At 35.4% G+C, this 26,036-nt stretch overlaps 1 protein-coding gene across 2 annotated transcripts in view; it reads left to right on the top strand.

Annotated features, from left to right (window-relative positions):
- EXOC6B (exocyst complex component 6B) overlaps nucleotides 1–26,036 on the top strand; it is a 626,283-nt gene that overhangs the window by 217,517 nt on the left and 382,730 nt on the right. The window lies entirely within an intron of this gene.

The following is a 26,036-nucleotide window of genomic DNA, read 5'->3' as shown; positions in this document are numbered from 1 at the left end:
AAACATTTTAACATGTGTTTTCCCAATAGATGTACTTCTCTTTTATGATTTGTCTGTTCATTTTTCTTGTTCATTCTTCTGTTCTATTGAAAGCTACTACCTAATTATTATTTTTTTTAAAATCATCAATTTATATCTACTCCCAATCTTTTTCTTTTCTTTTTTTTTTTGGTGTTATTTCTTGTTGTTTTGTTTGGACATTTATATTTGACCCCCTTTTTTTTTTAATAGTTTGAGTGTGTTTTTTCCTCCCATAATTTTTGTGGAATTTTTTGGGGGGAGTTTGTATAGTGTGATATAAAAATCTAAATTGCTTTTCAGGTTGGCATCACCATTTATTGGATAATCCTTGCATTCTATTATAAATGAGAGTCCTGCACATGCCTATGTGTTTGTGCATTATCTTTTACAGGTTTGATGTCAGAGTTAAACGTTATCTTTGGATGGAGTGGAGCAGTAGGAGTCCTATGTAATAGTAACATGGGATTATGGATAATTTGTCTTTGATTCATTTAAGTTACATTGTTTTACACAGAAATACATATAAGTACATACATCTATAAATATACACACACATACATAATTCTATACTTTAGAGCTATCAAGGCATGTTAACTATGCCACATTGCTTGTTGAGGTTGTGATATATTTTCCCTTACAAATGGAAGTTAGTTTTTGTAGGATGCTCTGATTAGTTGTGGTAATGCAAAGTCATGATGAATGTATTACATAGTTTGCTATGTTGGGACATCACTTGGGATTATTTAGTTGAGTTTGCTGATTTGAAATGGTGCCAGTGTTTCTCCTGTAGGGTTGACTACTGTAGCGTTATTACTCAGATTGCTGCTTCCTCCTGAGATTTGCACTTGAGCATTAGACATTTTTTCCAAGGTAAAAATACAGTTAATATGCTTTAGGAGTGCCATGTCTCCTACTGTAATTATTTAATTAGACAGCTTGGGAGTTCTTTTCTCTCATATTTCGCTTGAGAAGTAATCCTATATTTCCTAATGTCTTCTGGCAGCAGCATTGCTTTAAAAAATGTAAAAAGTTTTATTTTGTTTAAAAAATATATACACATTTATTGTACAACACAGAAGAGGATATAGGAGTTTGATGATCTCAGAGTGATATTCCAGCGGTCACAGTGGAAGGGTTGGGGGAAGAGGTCATGACATGCATAGGACTAGGCCATACTGGGACAAATGTTGCATATTCAGTTAACTGCAAGAACCAAGCAGGTATGTAAATGAGCGTAGTGAGGACCGTGCCGGCCTAAGGGGGTTAGCTACTATTCAGCTCTAGGTGATTATTTCCGTGGGACAATATAGGCTCAATGTTACCAGACCTTAAAACTCCCCTCCCCCCCAAGACATATTGAAAACCTGGATTTTTGTGTGAATTCTCCTAATTTCTAAAAAGTGGCAGGTCACACATTTGTGATCTCTCGCTTAGGAGATCTAGAGAGCATGTGGGGATAACAGTCTGGAGGATGATAGATGATTAAAGAGAGTTAGATTCAATCACTAAGGTAAATGGATTCGAGGCATGATAGAATTAGTACCTATGAAATGATGGTGGGTAACCAGATCTCTTGGTCTGGTCCTGAATATTTCTTTCTGCATCTGTTGGCTCTTTGAGGCTTGGCCTGATGTAATGTTATCCGTGGCTAATATTGCTTCCAAAGCCTTGCAACCTGGTGAGTATTAAAGGCAAGTAAAGAAGAAATGATAATAAAGTACAGTGAATGTTATAATAGAGGAAGTACAGGGCATTTCTGAATCTCAGAAGAGGGCTATCTGACTCAGATTTGGGTGATCAGGGAAGGCCTCCCATAAAAAGTGGTGTATTAGCTGAGAGAAAGGAGCTTGAGGAAGGTGGGATGGTGAGTGGGCAGAGAACAAAATTTACACAGGCCTGAAGGCTAGGGAGGATGGTGCATTTAGCAGATGTAAAGTAATTCACTTCTTGTTAACTATGCCTCATTTTTAACATTGTTTTATGTCATTGGCCTCTTTGTTCCTGTTCATCCAAGGTAAAGAACTACAAATTGAGTACAAAGACCAATGAACAGATAACTGGTTGAATATAAAGTACGATCATAAGTAAATCCCTGAGATGAGAAGATTGTTGCTATTTCTGCTATTGTGTAGGATCCTTTGTGTTGAGTATTGGCTCTCTTATCAGAATAAAGATGTTAAGACTATGCTTATTGTATTACTGATTAGTAGTTAATGAATAGGCTGAATATCAGAATGAAGATTCTGAAACGTCCTTACAGGGTGGTGAATCCAGCTTCATCCATTAGAATTAAATTTCATCTTGAGTTAATATTTTATCTTGAATACATCGCACTGCTCTTAAATCAAAAATAACGAATTTTAAGTGTAGGATGGGGAAAGTTTATAAGCAACATGTGTGTGGAAGCAGTGCAATGTGGTCATTCACAAAAGCGAAGGCTGCGTGAATTGGTTAGTATGGGGTGAGGGAGATGACAGTCCCATCTTGTTCTATTTGGAATTCACCTGGAATGTTATAGTCCACTTTCAGTACCAGTTTAATAGACTGTATGTGATGCAGAGTGTATTCAGGGGAAGGGAAATAGAGGAGCTATCCAACAAAACACTATTGCATATGGTGAGTAGTTGAAGGAAGGAATAAAAGACATTTTTTAATCTAGAAAACAGATCGTGGCTGTTGATATACTCTTATATTTTAAAAGGGTTAAACATGGAAAATTGATTTGAATTCTAGTTTTCTGGCACCAAGAGAGTAGCATTATAGCAGATGGATAGAAGCTTTGGGGTTGGACAAAGATGAGGATGCAGAAAGAAAGCAAAGGGATGGGCAGTAACATTCCATACTATACATGTAACTTGGTACGTATCAAATAATATAACCCTTACAATACTCAACACATCAAGTATTATTTAAAAACTAATTTTCTATAAAACATTAATTTTTTATGTTACAAAATATTTTTGAAAGTTTGCTAATTCCATGTTTGCTTAAAACTGTATTTAAAAACCGATCTTCTACTTCAGATGGCTTGCACAGCCTGCTTTTACAAAACTGGCTAAGAACAACAAATGCATCTATCAAAATTCATATATAACAAAGATATCACAACTAAAAATGAGACACAGAGGAACCTCAACCTACATTTTTGTATTTCTTGTGAGTGGATTCTCCAATTCTGGCATTTTCTGAATACAAGGACCCAAAGCACCAGGGATATACTATGTGATCTGTTCTCAAAAAAAAAAAAAGAGCGATCTCAAGGAAAAGATAGGCTTCTGCCAGGTCCCGGCAGAGCACATGCTTCTAGGATGACAAAATTATGCAGGGTAATTGATTAACAACCAACACTTTTCATTAACAACTCTTCTAAGAGCTTTTGTTAGTAATTTTATTGACTTTTTTCTTTGAATATAAAAAAATAATATTTTCTACTTGAAGCTAACTACCTCCGAAAAAGCTTTTCCATCTCAGGAATGATTTATGTGGATGGAATACTGGTTGTGTAACAGTGTACAGCATAGTTTGTTAAATTACAAAGCTTCTTCTCTATGAGTGGTAAGTTATTATACAATTGGGCAGAGATCTCTGATGTGGCACCAGTAAAGGGAGCGCTGCTGCAAATGGAGAGTGTTTTTAATATGCACATTTGCAGGGTCTTAAGACTCAATTAGAAAAGGAATTTGGTTTGTAGTTTGCCCTGACTTTTGGTAACCTGAGACGCAGAGATGAAAAAAGGAACAATTTTGCATGCACAACAGCATTGAGAACAGCTGAAGAAAAACAATAAGACACTGATTTTCCATTTTGCTTACTAAAACCTTGTGCATGAATTCTGCCCCCATCCCCTATTTTTATAACAGCTCAGAGGGCAGTCTCACTTTACTCAACTATGAGACATACGCTATTCCTCTGATACTGCTCTTTTTCTTAAATCTTCAACGCTCTGCAACAGAACACTCAGTCAGCCTTATTAAATAGAAATGAAAATTGCTTCTGAATTCTATGTCCAATAAGGCACAGATCAGAATCATCTTAATTAAGATCATGGACCAGTAGGGACCAAACTTTAGCTCACAGCATGAGATTAGTACACCTTAGATGGTTAATAAATATATTTAATGATAATATAAAAGCGAAAAGAGGTCTTCTCCCATTTACGTAAGTAGATTATGGGAGGGAAAAAGCTCCTCCTTCTCAAAGTTAGCAATGTTTATTGATATGTGTAAATTATTGTACCAGTTAGATGCCAAAAATTATTAAAAGGTCATGATGTTGTCTTTAATACTATTACAGTCTACATGAGAAGACAAACTATAACACATAGAAAGGAACTAAAATGGCAGTATATAAATAACAATTGTAGGCAATGTGTAGAAAAGATTGTTGGAGCAGGAAGTGATCACTGTTGGTGAAATGGTCAGAGAAAGATAAAAAACCAGAATTTATAGAATCTTACAGTTTTAAGGGACAAAAAAATCATCTTTTTAAATAACCCATTTAAGGATTGGCTAGTCTACAGTCAGATACCTCTAAAAATTAGAAACTTCCGTCTTTGGGTGGGGCTAAATCATAAATTATTCCTCAATTTAAATTTGGGAGTTGTTATGCCAGCTATTTGTTATCTTCATGTGAACTCTAAATACTTTTAGGAGTCCTGGGTATTCTCTGCTTGATAACCATTTAGTGTTTATTCTGTTCTTGATAAATCCAGTCAGATGAATGCTGAAAGCCATTTATTTCTATTGCTGAATGTGAAGTCATCTACAAGAATGAATTTATGATAGTTTTACATTTGATAATTTCTTATTCTTTAAAGATTTTTATTAAAATATAGCTAGCGTACAATATTATATTAGTTTCAGGTGTACACCGTAGTTATTCACCATTTATATACCTAAAGAAGTGATCATCATGCTAAGTCCAACAACCATGTGACACCATACCATGCTATCACAATATTATTGACTATATTCCCCATGTTGTACATTACATCCCCATGACTTATTTGTTTTATACCGGGAAATTTGGACATCTTATTCCCTTTCACCTTTTTCCCCCCTTTGAAAATTTTTTCAATTACTGTTGACATTCAGTATTATTTTATATTAATTCCAGGTGTACAGCATAGAGTTATAGTTAGACATTTACGTAATTTACGAAGTGATCCCCCTGACTAGTCTAGTACCCACCTGGCACTGTACATAGTTATTGCCATATCATTGACTTTATTCCCTATGCTTTATTTTACACCCCATGACTATTTCATAACTATCCATTTGTACTTCTTAATCCCTTCACTTTTTTCATCCCACCCCCAATGCCCCTCCCATCCAGCAACTATCATCTTGTTCCCTGCATCTATGAGGCTGTTTCTGTTTTGTCTATCTGTTTATTTTGTTCTTTAGATTCCACATACAAGTGAGATCATATGGTATTTATCTTTCTCTGTCTGACTATTTCACTGAGCATAATACCTTCCAGATCCATCCATGGTGTTGCAAATGGTAATATTTCATTCTTTTTTTTACAGCCAAGTAATATTCCATTGTATATATGTACCACAATTTCTTTATCCAGTCATCTATTGTTGGGCACCTAGGTTGCTTCCACATCTTGGCTATTGTAAACAGTGCTGCAGGGATTGCAAATAACTTTTCAAAGTAGTGTTTTGGGTTTCTTCAGATAAATACCCAGAAGTGGAATTGCTGGGTAATAAGGTAGTTCTACTTTTAAGTTTTTGAGGAGCCTCCACACTGTTTTCCATAGTAGCTGCACCAATTTTAAGTCCCACCAACAGTGCACCAGAGTTCCCTTTTCTCCGCGTCCTTGGCAATACATGTTGTTTGTTGATTTATTGATGATGGCCATTCTGACAGGTGTGAGGTGATAGTTCATTGTGGTTTTAATTTGCATTTCTCTGATGATTAGTGATGTTGAGCATCTTTTCATGTCTATTGGCCATTTGTATGTCCTCTTTGGAGAACTATCTATTCAGGTCTGTTGCCCATTTTTTAAATGGGTTGTTAGTTTTTTGGTGTTAAGTTGCTTGAATTTCTTATATATGTTTGTATTTTGGATATTAACCCCTGGTCAGATGTATCTTTAACAAATATTAGGTTGATGCTAAAAAGTAATTTAGCATCAAAAGTAATTGCGTCTTTTGCAATTATTTTTAACCTTTTAAGCCACAACTACTTTCACACCAACCTAATAACTTTCCCATCCAGTGGGTCGTCTTTTTCTTTTGTTGATGGTTTCCTTTGTTGTGCAAAAACTTTAGTTTGATGTAGTCCCATTTGTTTATTTATTTATTTTTGTTTCCCTTGCCCGAGGTGACATATCAGAAAAAATATTGCTAACAGCAATGTCAGAGTGTTTACTGCTTGTGTTTTCTTCTAGGAATTTTATGGTTTCAGGTCTTACATTTAAGTCTTTAATCCATTTTGAGTTTGTTCTTGTATATGGTGTAAGAAGATGGTTCAGTTTCAGTCTTCTGCATGTATCTGTCCAGTTTTCCCAGCACCATTTATTGAATAGACTGTCTTTACTCCATTGTATATTCTTGCCTCCTTTTTGTCATAGATTAAATAACTATATGGGTGTGGATTTAGTTTTGGCCTCTCTATTCTGTTCCATTGATCTATGTGTCTGTTTTTACACCACTAGTATGATGTTTTGATTATGACAGTTTGATAATCAGGTATTGTGATGCCTCATTTCTTATTCTTTTAAGTGAAAAAAAGTGTCTTGAAATTTTTGTTATTTTTTCTAGATTTGTTGAAGTGTTCTGGGAGGTGGGGAAAAGTATAGCTTTAAATTAGTTGCTTTACGTGTGTACAGTAGTCCTGATCGAGGAAATGAAGGGCTACTGTTAAATTTTGAGTGAGGGTGAATTCAGAAGGGAGGGATAGATTAGTAGAAACTTTGAAGGATAGCCAGAATGTAGGTTTAGTTTCTTTGAAACCATGGAAAAGTTATAGTTTTGTAAAAACCACAGTAAATTCAATTGAAAAACATCGTTCAGTATAAATGATGACCGCATGTGAATTGGAGGTGAGGGTATTCCTGAAGTTAGGTTAGTAATGGATCAGCTGTGATGGTCCTGTAGCAATGGGTGGAGAATAGGAATATCCGCTGATATTTATACAATTTAATAAAAGACCAACAATCTCAAGAGAATGTATGACATTTGGGATCTTGAATAAGAGTGCAGGAATTTGGAGGTAATTGGTATGGTCTGGAGCCTTTCTTGTCATAGGCTAGCAAAATTTTGGGAAAAAATGTTCTTTCCAGATGTGTTACATGGGAGAGTTTCTCATGAGTTACTGGAATAAGAATAATAGAAACAAGAGACTGACGTTTCCTTGCCCTCCTTTTGGACAGGAGATGGGGTCAGTTCCTTGTCAGAGCCTGGCAGTCATTTTGCATGAGAGAGAACTGAAAGCAATGGACCTAGCGGAGCTGTCTTCAGGGTTCTGGACATGTATTTGACTATGTAGTCACAGACAAATATAAAAAACTTTCAGTCCCTTTTAGAATTTCCTAAGGGGACAAATGTTAAACAGTATTGAAAGTCTTTTTTTTTTTTTTTTAATTAAAGTTTATTGGGGTGACAATTGTTAGTAAAGTTACATAGATGTCTGGTATATTATTCTGTATTACATCATTTATAAACCCCATTGTGTGTTCACCACCCAGAGTCAGTTCTCCTTCCATCACCATCTATTTGATCCCCTTTACCCTTATCTACCACCCCACTCCCCTCTTACCCTCTGGTAACCACTAAACTATTGTCTGTGTCTATGAGTTTTTGTTTCTCATTTGTTTGTCTTGTTCTTTTGTTGTTTTTGGTTTATATACCACATATCAGTGAAATCATATGGTTCTCTACTTTTTCTGTCTGACTTATTTCACTTAGCATTATAATCTCAAGATCCATCCATGTGGTCATAAATGGTCCTATTTCATCTTTTCTTACTGAAAGTATTTTCTGTGTTTCTTTTTTATATATAAAAAAAGCTCTCTATATTCTTGAGTGTGGAAAAAGATACAGAAAGACAGGCCACCAGGCTGTTACCATTAATTAGGAGGCAGAAGGGTGTACTGGTTAATACTGTGTAGTCTCTGTTTGAAAACATCTGTTTCAAATCCTAACTCTGTCACTTACAACATGTTTGATCTTAGGGAAGCTACCTAACTTCTTGGTGTCTTTTTCTTTTTTCATAGGGTTGATCTCAAAATTAAATAAGGTAATGTGTGTAAAGTATTTGGAATGGTGTCTGGCAAATGGTTGGTACTATATACATGCTTTTAAAAATAAAATACAATAAAATAGGATTCTCAGATTTTGATCTAAACGGGAGAAAATATAGTGCCTTTTTATATCTTCATTTCTACTCAGGACTGAAAACAGTATATGGATTAAGGTTCTCTATTAGCATTTAATTTTGGTTTTCTACTATAGAAGGGTAACTGGAAAGGAGTTCCTTATATATTCAGAAATATAACATTAAAACATGAGTAATATTCCAATCAAATCTATAGTCATTCATCATTTTGTTTAGTCCTATGTAATTATTCTTGTTCCACTTCATCTTGGGTTATCATACTCATGAACCCATTTGCTTTTCAGCTAGTGTTCTGGAAATCCTTCCTTAGGCCACACTAGTATGGTCTCAGAGTTGCTTAAGCGATGTATCAGAATCCTGTACCAAAAGGACCTGCCGTAGTGCTTTTCCACAGGACTCGGAGACTTCTTGTTGAAGATGAAGCTTGTGTTCTTAGCTGATGGCAAGTGTTTTCAGGGAAACATCAGAAAAGTATCTGTAGGTGACAAAAGATTGAAATTGGCTGTGTTTCACTTATTACTGGTAATTTATAAAGTGGAAGATCTGATGAGAGTTTATTATAAGAATAATGTAACTAACAAGAATAATTGAAATTTGGTTGTTTCTGTGGCATGGAAAATGAGATAAAAGTCAATCCAAAAAAATTTATAAATATGTCTAAAAACACATGGATTGACCCTGTTTTCAAAGAAGAGTATGTATCACATCTAATTTATAAAAATGGACAAACATAACCTTTGCAGATAAAATCTTCAGATATTATATAATAATCCTGACATTGTCTAAGAGATTATCTAAGTCTGGAGTAGGTCCTAAACATTTGCATATGGTATTAATAAAACTTAATAGATAAGTAATGTGAATCCCCAGTTGCAAACTACTGGTCTGGAAGATGCTGGATTCAAGGTAAAGAAATAAAGCTGCGGCCAAGTTAACACTTTAAAAGCGACAGAAATCATGATTATGACACTGTACTTTGACTAATATCAGGCAAAACAACATCAAGATTCTGATAAATGGAAACATTATGGACAGTGAGGCCACTGACAGTTCTCTAGGAGCTTTTCGTACAGCATGCAATTTTTGAAACATTTACCACATTTTACAAATTTAATCTAGGGAATGTTAAGCATCTCTTCTGATTTGCTAACTCATCAATAGCAACCTATTAAATGAACCTAAGTATTTCTAGGACTTGCCTTTTTTACAAGATGAAAGAATAAGTCCTTTATGATTTTCCAGGGTCTCTGGGAAATCTCAAAGATGATTTTACGTGCAAAAGGTATTTAGGATTCAACCTTAGGAAGGCAAAATGTGAAAGGTTGTTAGGAGTATTGAATACATGGTTCAGATAGGCTTATGGGTTACTGGGACATAATACTTGATTATCTATATAATTAGAGTGACAATAAAGATTTTAAAAGCAAACATAGGAAGTAACATGATTGTCAAGAATCTCTGTCCTAAGTGAGAAATGTATGTTTTCTTATATAATCAAGGACATAATAAAGTCAACATAAACCGTAGAAGGTTTTTTTGGTTAAGAGACACAGTACTTGCTATATGGGTAGATTACAGAAAGGAAAAGATTTACAACTTCTTCTTAAGAGCAGACCAATAATTAAGAAAATACTTTTATTTTAACAGAGATAACCAAATTCTAGATTCGCATAGTCTATTATCTGATATTGAAGTTCTTTATGAAAATCTCAGGAATAAACGCGTCAAATCATAGTCAGCTTTGACCATGACAAATAAAAATTCCTTTCCAAACTTCCTATAGCTCTCTCTATCCACTCACATCTCAAAGTGGCAATAATGAACTTGTTCATTAACAGATCAAAATATAAATAACTCTGTAGCATATAAAAATAAGAAGCAACACTATACAAACTTAAATTATATTTAGTAATCAGCATTTCAGTATTCAGTCATGCTTAGAAATGATCCAGGTATGTAATGAATGCCCGTTAATTACCTTTAGTATCAGTCCAAGATCTTAAGTTACCTAAATATCTTGGAAAATTTTTTTTTCTGTTCTGGAATGTGAAGCTCTTTTTAGTTATAGTTGACATACAATATTATATTAGTTTCAGGTGTAAAATATAGTGATTTGACATTTATATACCTTATGAAGTGATCACCATAAGAGATGTATGTCTAGTAACCATATATCACTGTACAAAGTTATTCCAATATTATTGACCGTATTTCCTATGCCGTATATTACATCCCCATGACGTATTTATGTTATAACTATAAGTTTACATCTCTTAATCCCTTTCACTTTTTTTATCCATGCCACCCACTGCCCAGTCCTTTCAGTTTGTCCTCTGTACCTATGAGTCTGTTTTGTTTTGTTTGTTCATTTGTTTTTGTTTTTTTGTTTAGTTTAGATTCCACATATAAGTGAAATGATATAGTATTTGTCTTTCTCTGACTTATTTCACTTAGCATAATACCCTCTTGATCCATCCATGTTGTTGTAACAACAACCACAACCACAACACACACACATACACCACATCTTTATCCCTTCATCCATTGGTGGACACCTAGGTTGCTTCCATATCATGGCTATTGTGAATAATCCTGCAGTGAACATAAAGGTGCATATATCTTTCCAAATTATTCGTTTCTTAGGATAAATGCCCAGAACTGCTGAATTGTATAGTAGTTGTATTTTTATTATTTTTTTGGAGGAACCTCCATACATACTATTTTCCATAGTGGCTGCACCAATTTACAATCCCACCAACAGTGCACAAGGGTTCCCTTTTCTCCACATCCTCACCAACACTTGATGTTTCTTTTTGATGATAGCCATTCTGACAGGTGTGAAGTGATATCATTGTGGTTTTTCACCTGCATTTCCCTGATGATTAGTGAAGTTGAGCACCTTTTTCATGTGTTTGTTCACCATCTTCATGTCTTCTTTGGAGAAATGTCTATTCAGATCTTCTGCTCGTTTTTCAATTGGGTTATTTGATTTTTTGGTGTTGAGTGTGTAAGTTCTTTATATATTTTGGATGTTAATCCCTTATCAGCTATATAATTTGCAAACATCTTCCCCCATTCGGTAGGCAGCCTTTTAGTTATTTTGATGGTTTCCTTTGCTGTGCAAAAACCTTTGGTCTAATGTAGTCCCATTTGTTTATTTTTTATTTTGTTGCCCTTGCCTGAGGAAACACATTCAAAAATATATTTCTAAGACTCATATCAAAGAGTTGACTGCCTGTGTTTTCTTCTAGGAGTTTTATAGTTTACATCTAAGTCTTTAATCCGTTTTGAGTTATATTTGTATATGTTGTAAGAAAGTGGTCCAGTTTTTCCAGTACCATTTATTGGAGACTTTTTCCCATTGTATAGTCTTGCCTCCTTTGTCGTAAGTTTAATTGAGTACATAAATGTGGGTTTATTTCTGAGTTCTCCATTCTGTCCCATTAATGTATGTGTGTTTTTGTGCCAGTGCCATGCTGTTATGATTACTATAGACTTGTAGTATAGTTTGAAACAAGGGAGAGTGAGGTCTTCATTGATTTCTGCTCAGGTCTTTATTATTTCCTTCCCTCTACTAACTTCGGGCTTTGTTTGTTCCACTTTTTCTAGTTCCTTTAGGTGTAAGTTTAGATTATTTGAGATTTTTCTTGTTTCTTGAGGTAAGCCTCTATTGCTATAAACTTCACCGTGAGAAAGGCTTTTGCCGTGTCCCATAAATTTTGTAACATTCCCATTTTCATTTGTCTCAAGGTATTTTTTGATTTCCTCACTGAAGATGGTTGTTTAGTAGCATGTTGTTTAGCCTTTAGCCTCTCACATGTTTTTTCCAGTGTTCCTCTTATAATTGATGTCTAGTTTTATACTATTGTTGGAAAAGATGCTTGATGTGATTTCAATCTTCTTAAGTTTATTGAGACTTGTTTTGTGGCGTATATGTGATGCATTCTGGAGAATGGTCATGTACACTTGAAAAGAACATGTATTCTACTGTCTTTGCATGGAATGTTCTGTATATATCTATTAAGTCCATCTAGGGTGTCACTTAAGGCCAATGTTTCCTTATTGATTTCTCTGAATAATCTATCCATTGATGTAAGTGGGGTATTTAAGTTCCCTACTGTTATCGTATTACTGTCAACCTCTCCATTTATGTCTCTCCATTGCTGTATGTATTTAGGTGCTCCTATATTGGGTGCATAGATGTTTACAAGTGTTATATCCTCTTGTTGGGTTGATCCTTTTATTAGTATGTCATACCCTTGTCTCTTGTTACAGTCTTTGTTTTAAAGTGTATTTTTTCTAAGGATTGCTGCCCTGGCTTTCTTTTCACTTCCATTTGCATGGAATATCTTTATCCATCCCTTCACTTTCAGTCTGTGTGTCTGTAGATCTGAAATGAGTCTTTTGTAGGCAGCATATGTGTGGGTCTTGGTTTTTAATCCATTCAGCCACTCTGTGTCTTTTGAATGGAGTGCTTAATCCATTTACATTTAAAGTAATTATTGATACATATGTACTTATTGCCATTTTGTTTTCATGCTGGGTTTACAAGTGGTTGGTCTACTACCTTTACTATATATGTTTGCCTTTTCCAGTGAGATTTTTGTCTTTCATATATTTTCTTATTTCTAGTTTTGGCCTTTTCTGCTTAAAGAATTCCCTGTAACATTTCTTGTAATGCTTGTTTAGTGATGATGAACTCTTAACTTTTGCATGTCTGGGAGACTCTATCTCTCCTTCAATTCTGAATGATGACCTTGCCAGGTAGATGTTGTTATATGTTTGTTTGTTTTTTGGTTGTATGTTTTTTACTTTTATCACATTGAATATATCATGCCACTCCCTTCTGGCCTGCAAAATTTCTGTTGAAAAATCAGCTGGTAGCTTTATGGGGGTTCCCCTGTATGTAACTAGTTGTTTTTCTCTTGCTGTTCTTAAGATTCTCTTTTTATCTTTAACTTTTGCTATTTTAATTATTATGTGACTTGGTGTAGATCTCCTTGGGTTCATCTTGTTTGGGACTTTCCTTGCTTCCTGGACTTGGATGTCTGTTTTCTTCACAAGATTAGGGAAGTTTACAGACATTATTTCTTCAAATCGGTTTTCTCTCTTCTCCTTCTTTTGTGACTCCTGTGATGTGAATGTTAGTATGCTAGATGTTGTCCCAGAGTTCCTTATGTTATCCTCATTCTTTTAAATTCTTTTTTCATTTTGCTTTTCCACTAGGTGATTTCCACTACCCTGTCTTCCTGATCGCTGATACATTCTTCTGTGTCTTCTGATCTGCTGTGGATTCCCTCTAGTGTAATTTTTTATTTATTTCAGTTATATTCTTCAGTTTTGATTGTTTTTTTTTTATATTATTTATCTCTGTTGAAGTTCTCATTGAGTTGACTCACTGTTGTGCAGAGTTTGGTGAGCATCTTCATGACTATTATTTTGAACTCTTTCTCTAGTAGACAGCTTACTTCCAGTTCATTTAGTTCTTTTTCTGGGGTTTTGTCTTGTTTTTCTGTTTGGAATATATTCTTTTGTCCCCTTATTTTGCCTGTTTGCTTCTATATATTAGTAGGTCAGCTATGTCTCCTGGTCTGGAAAATGTGGCCTTATGTAGAAGGTGTCCTGTGGGGCCCAGTGGTGCAGTCCCCTGTAGTCACCAGAACTACGTGCTCCAGAGGTATTCCCTGTGTGGACTAGTGTGGCCTCCTGTTGTTGCTGGGCCACAATTGCTATGGATGCACTGGCAGGAGAGGCTGGTCCCTGGCACTGCTGGCTGTGAGGCCTGGACACAATTGTTGTAGGTATGCTGGTATGCAGGGCAGCCCTCCCTCCCTCCCCTGGTGCAGCTGGCTGGTGGGTTTGACTGCAACTGCTGCTGGAGTGCTGGTGTGCAGGACGAGCCACTGGTGTGGCTGGTTGTGAGACCCAACCTCAACGGTTGCAGACAGTTGACTGAGGCTGCCCATGAGGTGTAGAGAAGTAGGTGCCACTTTGGGGGGATACCAGTGATGGCTGAGGCCCCCTACTTTACGTGACAGGGCAGGAGGCACTTCGGAGGGATACCAGCTGGGGTGGGTTCTCAGGGAAATGCCACCATGGGGTGAACAGTGTTAGCTAGGTTAATAAAGAGTGGCAGAAATGGCGCCTGACAGTGTCAGACCAGATAGATGGAAGGAGAGTAAAGAGAGGTTGTAAAAAATGGCACCCACCAGCACTTCTGTCCCTGGAGGAAGTTAGAACAGATCTCTGCCCCTCCAGCACACACCCTAAAATTAGTCAATGCATCACCTTCACATATAACCCTGGTGCTTTTCAAACTGCTTCCTCTGTGCTGGGAATCAGAAAGAGCACCACCTTGGTTTTCTACAGCCCTTTGGCTTTCCCAGATGTAAGCCCTGCTGGTTTTCAAAGACAGACATATGCGGCTCCTCTTTGCAGTGCAGGTCCCACAGGCTGGGGCTTGGACCTGCTGTTCTTCAATGGGGGACCTCTGAGGCTGTGATATCCCTCCTGCTTGTGGGTCACCCCTCGGGGAGTGGGAGGTAGGGTGGGTCCTGACTATATTAAGTCTCTGCCCCTGCTATGTGTCTCATTGTGGTTTTCTTTATATCCTTAGTTGTAGAAAATCTGTTCTGCTGGTCTTCAGGTCATTCTCAGAGGTAGCAGTTCTATATGTAGTTGTAGTTTTGGTATCAATGAGAGGAGGGGACCTCAGGATCTTCCTTCTCTGCTATCTTGAACGTGAAGTCAGGAGCTTTGCTCTTGAACGCCCATTAAGCTTGTCTGTGAAATGTTTCTTGTGGTTGATGCACAGTCCCTGCAGCAAATGTGTGTCCACATTGCCCTGGCACTGTCCCTGCTCCTGTGCGTGATTCCCACATCCCTAAATATCTTGGAAATTAACATAATTACTGATTTGATATCTTGAAGCTGACATAATTACTGTTGAGATAATTTTTGTCAGAAAATCATTCAATTTGGAGAAACACAAATTTACCTTTTTTCACAATCTCAAACATTAAGTAGAAGCAGCACCAGCTTATTTGATCAGTAAAGTATATACTTAGGAAGAACATACCCAAGTAGAATAAAAAAAAATCAATGCATGTATTATAGTTAATGTATTAGAGAAGACACAGCTGTTTTTAATAAGCCAAAAATATTAAATTAGTCTTATTCACCAAAGATTTACCTAAATTATGTGAATTTGAATTCTTAAAATATTTTTGAGTTTTTATAAGAATACATCTTTTTTCACATTGAAAATATTAGAAATTTAATTTCCTTAATTTCTGGGAATTGAAGGAATATTCTAGTTGTATAAGGGCTTATTTATCTCTAAGCCAATCAGATTAGAGCTCCTTTAAGAGATTTTATAATCTAATTTTGCAATAGCATCTGGGGTAGGAAAATACTATGCAGTCACACAATGAGAAGTAAGTGCCTTTCTGAGTTACAGACATATAACACACAGACGGTTAAAGAGGGGAAGCTGGTTCAGTGCATATACTAGAATGACTCATATTTGGATGTTTTGAATAGTTGGATAGCAAGCTTAGAATTTTGAGATGACAGCATTTGGACTGGAGTTGGAATCCTATGATGCTTCATTACTATTCTTCCTACTTTACCCTTCTTAGAAGGACTTCTATTCAGTAAGTTCTGGGACAGGACTTAAGTCAGTGATTTCTAAATTTTTTGATAGTTTATACTTGATAGTAACAATATATATAATTTTATTAATTTAGAAATTACATGAGTACTACTATATCATTATACTATTAACAGTATAAAACGTGCACACAAAGTAGAAGTTAAAAAGATATAATGATGAAATGAATTTTTAAAGTAATTTTTTTCTTAACTGGAAAATAATCTTTTAACCCAATTACATGACTATTTATTAGCAATTTTAAGGGAAAGCCATAATAAGGAAATCTTCAGTTAACTTTCTTTAAAAACTTTTTTGTTTTGAAATAATGATAGAATTACAAAAGTTACAAAAATCGTTTGAAGAAGCCCTTTGTACCCTTCATCTGGTTTCCCCCAGTGGCCATATCTTGCATAATTATAGTGTAATATTAAAACCAGGACATTGACATTGGTACAATGTAATGTGTATGTGTACGTACCATTTTGTCATTTGTGTAGATTTCTGTTACCACTGTTACAATCAAGATGTAGATCTAGTCCATCACCACAAAGATCTACTGGTATCAGTATTTTACCAATTAGTGTAAAGTGTAGAAATCTTACCTCTCTTATGTGTCTTTACTCTCTTGTTGAAAATATGATTGTCTTAAAAGTTTTCTCTATGTATATTGAAATCTCTACCAGAAAATATTATACTTTTGTTTTGATAATCAAATTTAATTTAGAAAACTCAAAAGAAGTAGGAAAGGCTATCGTATTTACTTACTGTTATTTTTCTTTCCTTCCTGACGTTCCAAGATTCATTCATTTCCTTTCTGTTTAAGAAACATCCATCAGCCATTCTTTAGGGTAGGTCTGTGGGTGACAAATTCTCTAAGTTTTCCTTCATCTTGAATGTCTTGAGACATTCTGATGAACATCTAAGATAAATCTTGATTTCCCCTTTATTCCTAAAGGATAATTTTACAGGATGAAAAATTTGGCATTGACTCTTCTTTTGTTTAGCACTTGGAAGATGCTGTATCATTTCCTTTGTCCTCCATAGTTTCTGATGAGGTACCTACTATTGTTTGAGTTGTGTTTTCCCTGTAGGTAAGGTATCATTCTACTCTGCCTGTTTTGAAAACTTTTTTGTCTTTAGTTTTCAGAAGTTTAATTATGATGTTTGAAATTGACTTAGCTTCTTGAATCTGTAAATTTGTGAAATTTTTAGTCATTATTTCTTATGATACTTTTTCAGTCTCATCCTTTTCTCCCTTCCTTTTGTGATTCCAATGATAAGAATAATAGATCTTTTGTTATAGTTCTATATGTATCTGGTTTTTTATTTTGTTTGGTTTTAAGTCTGTATTCTCCCTGTTATCTAGTTTGAGTAATTTCTGTTGTTCTGTTCTCAAGTTAACTGATTTTTTTTCTGTCTTTTCTATTGAACCTGTCCACTGAGGATTTCTAAAATTTTTGGTTATGGTATTTTTTAGTTCTAAGAATATTTTTAGCTTTCCTTAGTGGGAGGAATAGGAAGAAGTATATCCTTTTCATTAGTTAGCTTTTTGTGTAGTCCTTTACAGTTGATAGTCCATTTGTTTCAAGAATGTTTGTAATTGTTTGTTAAAGCATTTTTATAATGGCTGCTTCAAAATCCTTGTCATAAATTCCAGTGTCTGTCATCTTGTTTTTGGTGTCAATTGATTATTTATTTATTTATTTATTTATTTATTTATTTATTTATTTATTTAAGTTCAGGTTGAATTTTCCTGGCTCTTGATATTATATATTATTTTTTTTTTTTTTTAATAAGGAGGGCACAGCTCACAGTGGCTCATACGGGGATCGCACCAGCAACTTTGGTGTTATCAGCACCACTCTCTAATCAACTGAGCTAACCAGCCACCCTATATATGATTTTTGACTTGTGTGCATTTTATGTATTATAAGACTATATCTTATTTAAATTTTCAATTTTAGCAAACTTTTTGGATACTGCTTAAGCAGGAAAACAGGTTACCTTTTACTGTCAGTGGTAGTAGAAGTCCAGGTTTCATACTTGGCCTCCTTTGACACCCTATGAGGAGGTTGCCTTATTATTACTGGGTAGAGGTCGGATTTCAGGTTTTCCACTTAGGCCTTCGCTGGTACCTCTTTGGCTGGGACAGGATACAACACCTTCTTAGTGTTCCTCAAGTTTGGCATGATATATTGTTCTTAATACTCTTTTGCTAATTGCTATTTAGAGTTTTGTAGTTCTCTCTCTCTCTCTCTCCCACCCTCCTTGCCTCCCTCCCTCTCTCTCCCATGTTTCCTATTTCCCTCTTTCAGTGCCTTTCCCATCTTTCTATTATCTTCTCCATTATTTCTTAGTGGTTTAATTTATTTAATAATTCTTTTTTATATATAGCACATTTATCCCTTCCTCTACCAAAGAACTATACAATCTGATCTGATCCACTTGTAATAATGTCCAAGTTTTATCCTTGGCCATTTTTTGTTTTTACTGTAAGTTTTCTGCCTAAGGTAACATGAAAATTCTCAGGACTTCAACTACCATATATGTATCTTTGATCCCCAAATATCTTTGTCTGCTCTGAACTCTCACCTGAATTCCACTCCTGTTTTCTATTTATAAGGCAATTTCACCTTGGTAAAACTCATAATGACACCCGACACTCAAAATATCTAAAATTAAACTCATTCATTCACACTAAACCTGAACAAAACTTTCTCTTCTCTTTTCTTCCTCAGTTGGTAGCTTGACTGACTAATCTTTCAGAGTAGGGATCTAGACATTCATCTCTCTCCCTCCCTATTTTCACATCCATCTCATTATTGCAGCCTGCACCACCATTACTGCTGGAACTGCTGCCAAAGCATTTTTCAGTAATCATGCTTTGGCAGGCACTGTTGCTGAGCTCTGTTAATTCATTTCATTCTTACAGCACACCTTGGAGGGTAGGTACTGTTGTTATCTCTGCTTTACAAGTGAAGAATTTGAGACAATAAGACGTTAAATTGCTCAAGATCACATAGTTAGAAAGTGGAGGAGCTTGACAGGTTTTGGCAGTCTGGCGCTACAACCTTTGCTCTTACCAAGTCTTGTTAATTTTATCTTGAAGATATTTTTGAATGTTTCACTTCATGTCCATCTCTACTAATGCCCCAGTTCAGACTCTCATTACCGTGAGTATAGGTTAACCAGTCTTGCAGCCTGCCTTCCGTTGTTTTCTCCCAAGTCCACTCTCTACATAGTTAGAAGGAGGACAGCACTGATCATCAACTCCCCCTCTTCAAATAGCAGTAGCTCCCTAATACTTGGAAATAATGTCCAGGCTTCTTATCCCTGCATCCAAGGCTGTCCATTATCTGATTCCCGTCTACTTCCTGTTCTTCTCCTGCTACCTCCTGTCTCTCTTTTCATTCTAGCCACTGTACGTTTGATGGTTTCTGAAGTTGTTTAGACCAGAAACCTGTTTGTGTGAGCATTCTTTTTCTAATTCCTTCATGGGTTCCTTCTTTTCTGTCTTCCACTTCTGGTATCCCACCTAGCCTCAGAATCTTCTCTTTCTGTTTTCTTGTTATTATACTTTTTGCCTTATTTTCCCTTCTGCTTGGTATATTTTTCTCTTTTTACTGAACAAACTTACCTGGTTCAATTCCTGGTAGCCTTCCTTGAATTCTGTCTTCCCCTCTCCTCTCTTTGTGGGCTGACCCATTCTTTGTGTATTTTTCCAAACTCTGCTTTTTCTTCTGGTGACTGGCTCATATCACTGAGTTTCTTTAAGGTCTCTTGGGAATCATTCAGCCTATGTTTTCTGGTGATTCTTTCTATATTCTAAATAGGCTAATTCTTGCCCTTGCCCTTATATTGGTTTTGTTTGTTTGTTTGCTATTTTGGTCAATTTTCTCCCTTTGTCATCCATGACGTCAGGGCTTCACATTCCTATAGTCTAACAACATCCCCACTCTATCTTGCCAAATTATGCTTTTCAACTATTTGAATCTAGTCAAAGAATATGTACTTTGTTGTTGCATCCCTGTAGTTTTGGACACTTGGCAAGTAAAAACCTGGAAAAAAAGAAACCCTACACATTTGTTACACAAGTCTAATCTCTTAGTGTTCAAAGTGCTTTGCATTGACTGTTTAATCCCTGTCGCATCTTTGTGATTTATATTGGATAGGATGAAAAAATGAGAGGATTTACCTCATAGTCACAATATTTGTCAGTAAGAAGAAAAAAAATATGCTTAGCTTGCCAATCTGTGTTTACTCTGCCTTCTTTGAGAGTGACATTATCTAAGAGTGAAATTTTTACCATGTTAGTTTTAAGTATTTTTGTTTACTGTTCATGCTAGAATACATGTGAGTCAATATATAAGAGAAATCATGGGTAGATCCTGGTCAGCTTGTTCTAGCACCACCATGTGAAGAAGAATATTGTGGGTGTATTAGGTTCTAGTTTTGCCCTAGGCTTGTCTTATGACTTTAGCGAAGTCATTTAAACTTCTTGAATATATTTCACTACCTGAAGTGGTTACCTCTTAGAATAGATTGAAATTATGAGAAATGCCAGCAGAACCAGCAATTCTGGGAATGCATGCTAAATGCTTTGACAGTATGAAGAATTAACTGACCTTTTAGATTATTTAAAAATAGTTTCCAGTATAAACCGTTAGGCTTGGTCTTCACCCACAGTTGACTGTATTGTTTGTATTTTTTGCCTTCTTTTTATTTATACTTACCTGCTTTTTCTTTACTTGTATTTTTTCAGCCCTACTCTTCTTTGTCTTGTAATACTAGACACCAAAATGTTTGCTTTGTGATTTCGTTCCCTTCCATAATTTGAGAGTATAAAATACGCCAGGGAAGGAAGACAGGATATCAACCTCTGTTTCACCTTTTATCTCTTGAGAATATTTTAGCCGACTAAGTTGCTTACCTGTTTGTTGACCTTTGTGGGTCTTGCATGGAAATGATCAGTGCTGTGTAACATCTGTAGACAGTTAATTATCAATTCACACAATATGCTTTTTGGGGTCATATGTTTTTGGTTTTATCGTAAACAGAAGTAAAAGTTGAGAACATATTTTTCTATATCCAATTTCAGTTGTGGATATTTGGAATAGTTTGTTACCCACATCTTTTGATTTTTGATGGGGCGCTTGGCCTGAGAATACTGTGACCATTTCAGTGTTCCACTATTTTTCTAAAGTGCCCCAAAGGCTAAATTATTGGGACTTTCCCTTATGTAAAACATAAAAGTGTTGTTATTTTTAAAATTGCAGGCATATATATATATATATTTTTTTTCCTGTTCTTTTTTTTATTAAAATCAGTTGTAATTCTAGTAAACAATAAGACAGAAATTGTTCCAAACATTTGCCTTGAGCTGTAGTTTCCATTTTTAATTTCATGGAAACTTTTTTTTTAAATTTGTAAAGTTAATATATATTCATTCTAGAGAACTTGGAAAGTGCTAAGAGGTGTAATGAAGAAATATACATCATTAATGATGTATCATCCAGAAAGAGATTGTGAACATTTTAATAGATTTTATTTTTTAAAAGAAATATAAGCATATATATTTATTAAAAACATTGACATTATATTTATAATGGATTATAACATACTTTAGTCTTTATATTTTTCATTTGTCATGAAATAATGAATGCATTAAAAATATGTATATACACATACATACATATAGTAAAGCATAAAAATAAGCTAAACAGTTTTGTACTACTGCCTAGCTTAAGAAAGATGATATCAACGACTTTGAAGCCCTCTGCGGGGCTCAACTTCATTACACACCCCTACTTCTTCCTGTACGAGAGATAACCAGTAAGCTGCATTTTGTGTTCATCATTTACCTCTGTTTCTTTTAGTTATGTGTGTTGCCATGTATTATATATTATTTTGTTTTCCTTGTTTTTGATCCTTGTAAAAAGGTAACATGTCTCAGGCTTGCATTGTACACACAACATACGTAGCTACAAATCATCCATGTCTTTGCAGCTCATTTAGTTTCATCGCTCTAGAAAAATAGAACTATGTACTTCAGCATCTTCAACTGAAGATGGACGTTTGAAGATGGCAAGTTTGATGACCTGAAAGTAGTACAGTATGATTTGTTATATAAAATTATACATATAATGATTATGTATGTATATATTATTGTGTTTACTATCACTTTTGTTTTATTTATGCAAAAGCTATATTATTAGGTGTTTGAGGCTTAGTAAGATTATTTTTATTGCCAGGAAGGCTTTTGCCTGATAGTTTGTGTAATATTAAAGGAACAGTGCTAGCTTTTATTTATTTATTTATATAGTATTTTCACGATCCAATACTTTCAGTTTCTTTGAAAGTAAGGTTTTAGATCTGTCTTTTGTAAATAACATATGGCTGGACTTTAAAAACATTCCAGTGTGATTAATTATTAGGGTTTATTAACAGGGGCGTTCAGTCCCTTTATATTTAGTCTACTACTGATATATTCGAATTTTTATCTTATTTTGAGTTTTCTATTTTTTGGCTTTTTGCTTCTCACCTTTTTTTGCCTCCTTTTGGATTGACTTTAAAAAGATCATTCCATCCCATATCTCTCAGTCCCCCTCCCTATTTTGAAGGTTATATACATTTTCTATTTCTTTAGTGGTTACCCTAGAAATTACGACATACACCCTTAACTTATGAAAGAATAAAGTTGATCCAAACTTTTAGCTTCCTCCAGGATAAGGACTTGAGAACACTTAAATTCCCTCTATGCTCTACCTCATTTGTGGTATCAGTGTTCTATATTTTAATTTTGTTTTTAATTCTAGTAGGCATTATTATTGTTTCATACAGTCAGTGCTAGTTTATAGTCAGCTGCATTTTAGCACTTAATATCTTCTTTCCTTTTATCTCAGACCTTCCATTTGAGATCACTCACCTTCTGCCTCAAGTATGTCCTTTACAATTTCCATCGATGAAAGTCTGTCTGCAACTAACATTTTTTCCCCTCTGTTTGGCTTGAAATCCTTTATTTCATCCTTATTCTTAAAAGTGGGTATGTAATTCAGGGTTTGCAGTTATTTTCCATTAGTACATTACGTCTCTAACTTCTGTTTTTGACAGTTTTATGTCAGCTGTCAGTCTGACTACCACTTTGAATGTATCATATCCTTTTTCTTTTCTGTCTGCTTTAAAATTTTCTCCATGTTTTGGTTTTCAGTAGCTTCACTGTGATGTGGTTGTGAGTTGATTCCTTTTTATTCATGCTATTTGGGATTTGTTGTGTCTTAAATGTATGGATTGGTATCTTTCATCAGTTCTGGAAAATTCTCAGATTGTTTTTTTTTAAATATTGTCTTTGTCTCAGTCTCTCTTTTTCTGGATCTTTAATTAAATGCACATTAGATTAATTTCACTCTAAACTGCATGTTTGTTATTTCCTGGTCTATATTTTCATCATTTCTCTCTGGTTTTATTCTGTGTAATTTCTTTGGATCTATTTCTAGTTAGCTAATTCTTTCTTCTGCTGTGTTCCATCTATCAACGATATATACTGAAATTTGACTTTCAGTGGTTGGTTTTTTTTTTTTTTTCATTTCTAGAATTTCTATCATTTCCCCAAATATGCAATCAATCTCTCTCTCTCTCTCTCTCTCTCTCTCTCTCTCTCTCTTCCCCCCGTCTCTGTCTCTGTCTTTCTCTCCCTCCCTCCCTCTCTACAGTTTTCTATTTCTAGAAGATATTTTCAACAATTTTATTTCTTAAAACAGTAAGAATAGTTATAAGTTATAATATCTGTGCCTATTATTTCCCAAACCTGGAATCTTTATGGGTTTTTTTTTTCTGCTTGTTCACACTCATGGATCTTGATTTTCTTTTTTGCTTGTTTTTCTTTGACTGTGTCCTGGCTATTACCCTTGGAAAAAACTGTGTGTGTGTGTGTGTGTGTGTGTGTGTCTGTGTATGTGTGTGTGTATTCCTTGACGCCTAGGATGAAAATACCTTCCTCCAGAGATGAATTTTGTTTGCTTGTCCGGTACCTACTAGCATTGCCAATAAGGAAATTTCTTAAACCAAACTCATGTAGTCCATCCACTCTAGGCTCCAAATCCCTGTGTGGCCTTGGCTATGACCACCGCTTCTTCAGCATTTTGTTTTGTCTGCTGCCCCCCCAACCCCCCATCTTTATTTGAAATATTGTGTTCTGCTCTGTACCAAGGCATCCTTCCTTGGACTCCCCACTGATTGGGAAGGATTTAGTTATGATGTAGCCTTATCTCTAGAATGTAGTCCTTTGAAGCTTTATGTGGGAAAGAACCACCTATAACACTCCTCATCTTGGATGGACTTGAGTTTTAACTTCTGCCCTCCTTGCCCTTGCAGGCTTCCTAAATTCCAAGTTTCTGGAATTGTAATTGTCATACGCCATCAGTTCAAAATTAGCTTTTGGTGTTCTAGTATTCTTCATAATTCTCTGGGTATAAGTTTTATTCCGGAATTTGTCCTGGTGGTTTCACAGTAGCTTATTAGCCCTCCAATGCTTTTTACTTGATATATATATTTTAAAACATTTTAGCTAACATTTTTAGTTGTTTCAAGCAGAAACGTTGGTTTGAGTAACCAAGCTCTTCATTAGTAGAAATAGAATTTCTGTTGTGATTTGTTGTTGTTTTTAGTGTCTTTGGAACTTTATCTATGGATGCTATAGTCCTAAGAAAATTTGTATTAGCTTCTTATGGGGTATGGGACACTAATTACTTGAGTCCAATTTAAATTATCAACTGGGTTTTTAAAAAACTTATAGTTGACATATAATATTGTACTAGTTCCAGGTATACAACATAGTGATTCAACATTTATATACCTTCCAAAGTGATCACAACAATAAGTCTAGTAACATGTCACTGCACAGTTATTATGAGAGTATTGACTATTTCCTTTGCTGTACATTATATCCCTGTGATATTTTACAACCGGAATTTTGTACTTCCTAATCCCCTTCCCCCTTTCTGCCCGCCACCCCTCTCTCCTCCCTTCTGGCAACCATTGGTTTTCAACTGAGTATTTTTTGAGCCTCAGACCCATATACAGGGTGTTTAGTGGCCACAAATGCTCAGGGGAAACACCTCTTCTTATCCCTGGTTCCCTATCCTGCTTCCTGCTCCATGAAGAGTCATTGTGGAAGCAGGTATGTGTCCGCCTGGTATGATTTTGTAGATATGTATTTCTCTAATTCACCTTTGATTGAGTGTCTAGCTGTTTGGCGTTACTGCCTTTTTACCGCATCTCTAATTTGATTCCTCACCCTGCATGAGCCAGAGGCTTTATTTCCTGTCCCCCTTGTGTAGTCATTAAAAATGAAGCATTAGGCCAAAGATTGGCAAACTTTTTCTGCAAGGGGCCAGATAGAAAATATTTCAGACTTTGCAGGTCATACAGTTTCTGTTGCAGCTACTCAACTTTGCTGTTGTGATATGAAAGCAGCTGAGACAGTACTCAAATGACTGAGCGTGGTTGTGTTGTAAACAACTTTATTTATAGACACTAAAATTTGAGTTTCATATAATTTTCATTAACTAAGATTTCTGCTTTTTTATTTTCAACATTTAAAAACTTACAAACCTTTCATAGTTAATGACTCTAGGCTGGATTTGGCCTGTAGACCATAGTTTTCCAGCCCCTGCTATACAGCATTAAGGTATCGTTCCTCCCTGCTGCTTTCATTCCTGGCCCTTTTAGGATTTTTCTCACTTCAGTTCAAGCTTAGGAAAGCTTAATGTTCATTTTAATATGGAATTAAAAGTGGTTTTCTGCTTTATCCAGCATTTCAGGTATTTTACAGTGGGAAGATTTCAGGGTACATTTATACAGGCAGAATTGTATTTATGTAAGCATTTCATACTAAGTAATATATAACGAAATATGAAAAACAGAATTAAAAACTTGGGACAGTGGTGCTTAAACAAATATGAGGTTTTCAATTTTCTCTGGTAACATGAAGCATGGAGGTAGGCAATTCAGGGCTG

The sequence above is a fragment of the Rhinolophus sinicus genome, linkage group LG05, assembly GCF_036562045.2.
Source record: "Rhinolophus sinicus isolate RSC01 linkage group LG05, ASM3656204v1, whole genome shotgun sequence".
Lineage (NCBI taxonomy): Eukaryota > Metazoa > Chordata > Mammalia > Chiroptera > Rhinolophidae > Rhinolophus > Rhinolophus sinicus.
This window is presented reverse-complemented; position numbering and strand designations above follow the sequence as displayed.